The 4,597-nt window shown below is 44.8% G+C and overlaps 1 pseudogene; it reads left to right on the plus strand.

The window, feature by feature from the left end:
* LOC139320085 (toll-like receptor 6 pseudogene) overlaps positions 1–1,693 on the plus strand; it is a 4,531-nt pseudogene extending 2,838 nt beyond the window's left edge.
* The last annotated feature ends 2,904 nt before the right edge of the window (positions 1,694–4,597 follow it).

Genomic DNA, 4,597 nt, shown 5'->3' on the forward strand with positions numbered 1-4,597 from the left:
ATTGGAGCAAATGGAAGACTTAAGAACATTTCTGACACGGCTGGATGAAAAAAGCACATTGCTAAATCTAACAATAATCGATACGCAGTTGAGTTGGAAAGACCTCATTGATGTCTTTACAGCAGTGGGGAAATCCAGCATTAATCATTTAACCGTTTTATATCCAACCATTACCGAATTCAATGATGGCGCTTTTAAAAATGCGGATCCCTCATTAAAAAGTGTAACCCTCCAATATGTACTTTCCAATACAAGAACATATGACCAAAGTATTGTGTACTTAACTTTTTCAAATTTGAATATTGACAGCTTGACTGTTTCTGATTCTAGTATATTATATATATATTGTCCTGAAACACCCAGTAGATTTAAGTATTTAAGTTATAAAAACAATACATTGACTGACACCATGTTACAAGGTTGCAAAAATTTAACTATGCTACGAACGCTCATTTTACAAAAGAATAGACTTGAAGATCTTACCAAAGTGAGCTTAATGACAACTAGCATGATCTCTCTGAAATCCATGGATGTAAGTCAGAATCGCTTGTACTACAAAGACAGTGAAATCAAATGCAACTGGGGTGAACATATAATTAAACTGAATTTGTCATCCAACAAGTTAACAGACTCTGTTTTTAGATGTTTACCGAACAATATCCAAATGTTGGATTTACAAAGTAATCAGATTTCAGCTGTGCCTAAAGACATCATTGAACTGACTGCTTTAAAGGAGTTAAATTTGGCTTCTAATAGACTCAATGCTTTTCCAGGATGCGGCGATTTTAAGAACCTTCAGGCGCTTAACGTAGAGAATAATTTTGTTCTTGACCAGTTTTCTGAATTCTTCCAGACCTGTCAGAATATTCGAAGATTAAAAGCAGGACGTAATCCCTTCGGGTGCCACTGTCAATTAAGGCAGCTCATTAATCTTCAAAAAGAAGAATCGGTGGTGTTAGTTGGTTGGCCTGATATTTATATGTGTGAATATCCCAGCGACTTAAAGGGAACTCTCTTAAAAAATTTCCGTATTTCTGAACTTCAGTGCAACCTGGCTCTCTTGATTACAGTCGTTTTAATGGTTTCGCTGTTCGTAATAGCTGTCGTTGCCTTCCTCTGCGTCCGCTTCGACGTCCCCTGGTATTTAAAGATGATCTGTCGGTGGAGCCAGGTAAAACATCGGATATGGAAGAATAAATCGGAAGAGATCCCCGAGAGCATTCAATACCACGCATTTGTCTCCTACAGCGAGCATGATGCTAACTGGGTCAAAACCGAACTCATCCCCAATCTGGAGAAGGAAGAAGGCTCCTTAAGGATCTGCCAACACGAGAGGAACTTCATTCCAGGGAAGAGCATCATGGAGAACATCATCGACTGCATCGAGAAAAGTTACAAGTCCATCTTCGTGCTATCTCCCAATTTCGTGCAGAGCGAATGGTGCCATTACGAGCTGTATTTTGCTCATCACAAGTTGTTCAGCGAAAACGCCGACGGCTTAATTCTGATTTTGTTGGAGTCCATACCGGCCTACATCATTCCCGCCAGGTACTACAAACTCAAAGCTCTCATGGCCAAGAGGACCTATTTGGAATGGCCAGAAGACAAGAGAAAGCATCCATTTTTCTGGACTAATCTTAGAGCAGCTCTTCAGATTAAACTGCCCAATCCCGAAGAAATGAAAGAGCTTTAGGTAAGAATGCTAACAGTTTTAACAGATTAAACAAGTTGGAACGATCCAACACATTGGTGCTCATCATTTTTTAATTACAGAAAAAAATCGTTTTGGTAGGGTGGTTACAAAAAGCCAACCAAGTTGGGTTGTGACTTAAAGAGAAGAGGGATGTCTAACTAAACGTTATCCATACCAGTTTTATATTTTTTTTTAAATATTAAATTAATAATTTCCCCCTTTCTAGTTCTTGCTCCTCTCCTTGCTTCGTTTCCATCCATTGCTTCTTATCCTCCCTTCTGGTGCTTTGGAAAACAGGTTGACTCCCCTCTTCTTCGTGGCAGCCCATCAAATATTGGAAGACTGCTATCGTGTCTCCCCTGGTCCTTCTCTTCAGTAGACTAGCCAGGCCCTGTTCCTATAACCATTCATCGTATGCTTTAGGCTACAGTCCAGGGGTGAATTGCTCCCGGCTCGGGCGAGTAGATAGTGATGGCGGCGGGCAGTTCGGAGAACTGGTAGCAAAAATCCCTGCCCCCGCCCCCCCCCATGCCCAGCTGAGCCGTGCCATCATCGGAGCCTTTTTTTTCTTTTAAATGGCTCTGACGAGCCAAGCTCTGACGATCCCAGCTGAGTTGCCTGCTAACTGGTAGCAAAAATCCCTCTCTCCCCCCTCCCCCCAGCCTCCAGCTTGCTTACCTTAGCTGCAGGTTGCAAGGCCTGCCTTGCTTCGCTTGCTGTAATACCTACAATCCATTGCATCAGCAAGCAACTGAATCTCCCTGCCTGCAATCAAGCTCATCGGGGAGCAGCTCTATCTGCCTGCCTGCCTTCCTGCCTAGACTTGTGGACTTCAACTCCCAGCAAAGCTGGCTGAGGAATTCTGGGAGTTGAAGTCCACAAGTTTTAAAGTTGCCAAGGTTGGAGACCCCTGTTCTATTGGGTAAGTTTTTTTCCCCCTTTGGGAGCTTTAAAAAAAATAGTTAATTGGGGTTTTTTTTAGTGGTTCTGTTTTTTAGACCTAGCCATTTAAAGTCTAGGAAGTTTTAAATTTAGCTGCTTTTATATAAAAATAAAAATAAATTAAAATAAAATAAGGAGGGAATGGGGATTTTGCAGTATCCTTCCCCTGGAGTGGGGAAGGAATGGAGATTTTGCAGTAGCCTTCCCCTGCCACGCCCACCAAGCCACGCCCACAGGACCGGTGGTAAAAAAAAAAATGGATTTCACCATCGGAGGTGAAATCCTTTTCTGTTCCCCCTTCCCTGCCTGGGAAGCCTGGCCGGCGGCTGGCGCTTAATGAGCCGAAAGTGAAAGTTCCTCTTTCCACTTTCACTTTGGATCCGCCGGACTTTCCCCCACATCTCTCACCCTGCTGAGCCAAGAAGGGTCCGGAAGCGGGGAAGGGTGGGGGGTGGGGGTGGGAGGTGTGTCTTCCCGGCAAGGGGAAGAAGGGGAAACGGGCAAAACTTTCTCCGCGTTCAGAAAGCGGGGAAGTTCCAAGCCGAGCGACACCCGTGTCCGCGCGTCTCCAAGTGCGCAGAGAATCAACCGTATTCATAGACCAGGGCAGGGCGTCTCTAACCTTCCAAGGTAGGTTATTCTCCATCCTCCCCCGGGGGGGGAACGTGTGAAGCAGCCGTGGTTGAATCCAGACGCAGCTGGAAACCTCTGTCCCCGGAGCTGCGCGCTTCTTGGCTTCTAAAGCAACGCAGAACAACCGGGCGCGCTTCTCCTTTGCTTGCGAAGCCCTTTAAAGAAAAAAAAAAGAATAATAAGAAATAAGAATCTGAAGTCCTTTGGGGTTGCCTTTCCTCTCTCTCTCTCTCTGTCTCTGTCTCTCTCTCTCCCCCTCTCCCCACCCCCTCTCTCTCTGGGATTGGATCTGCTTCAAAGGTAGAAAATCTGGGTCAGGCGGATGGAAAATGAGGTTTGGCCATCAAAAACCTCCCTTTGCTTTCCGCTTCCTGATTTTCAGAGCATTTCTAATCCCCTGGGCTGTTATAACCTGACTTCCTCTTTTGAAGCAGATGGGTCTTAAAAAAGAGAGAGAGAGAGACAGACAGACAGAGACAGATAGAGACACACAGAAAGAAAGAGAGACAGAGAGAGAGACAGGCAAACAGAGACACAGAGCAAGAGAAAGACAGGGAGAGACAGAGAGAGGGAGACAGGGGGAGAGAGACACACACAGAGAGACAGACAGAGACACAGAGAGACACAGAGAGAGACAGACAGAGACAGAGAGAGAGACACAGACGGACAGAGAGAGAGAGACAGACAGACAGAGACAGACAGACAGACAGAGACACAGACAGAGAGAGAGAGACAGAGAGAGACCGAGAGACAGACAGAGAGAGAGACTCAGAGAGACAGACAGACAGACAGACAGAGACAGATAGACAGACAGACAGACAGACAGACAGAGACAGACAGAGGGAGACACAGAGAGACAGACGGAGACATAGAGAGAGAGACACAGAGAGAGAGAGAGACAGACAGACAGAGAGAAAGAAAAAAAGAAAGAAAGAGAAAGAAAAACAGAAAAAAGGAAAAAAAGAATCAGGGAGAGGAGATTATTTCCCCCTGAAATAGTAGCAGTCATTGTTTAAAACCGGTTATGATTTGCTCCTAGAGAGAAAATCCTTCAGATGTTCCCCACCCAAAACCTTTTTTTTTTTAAATTCCCAGGGCCTGATTTGAGGCGTCCTGGGCGTTTAAAGCAAAACAAAATGGATGCAGGTAGACTTCGACTTATGACATTTCATTTAGTAACTGTTCAAAGTTACAGTGGCACTGAAAAAAAAAATGGCGTATAACCCTTTTTCACATGGAACGGCCGTTGCCATATGCCCAGGGTCGCGTCAAATCAAAACTTAGGTGCTTGGCCACTGACTCGTACTTATGATGGTCGCGGTGTCCCAG

This window comes from Pituophis catenifer, unplaced genomic scaffold (genome assembly GCF_029215685.1).
Source record: "Pituophis catenifer annectens isolate HBS135680 unplaced genomic scaffold, rPitCat1.0.hap2 SCAF_8, whole genome shotgun sequence".
Taxonomy (NCBI): domain Eukaryota; kingdom Metazoa; phylum Chordata; class Lepidosauria; order Squamata; family Colubridae; genus Pituophis; species Pituophis catenifer.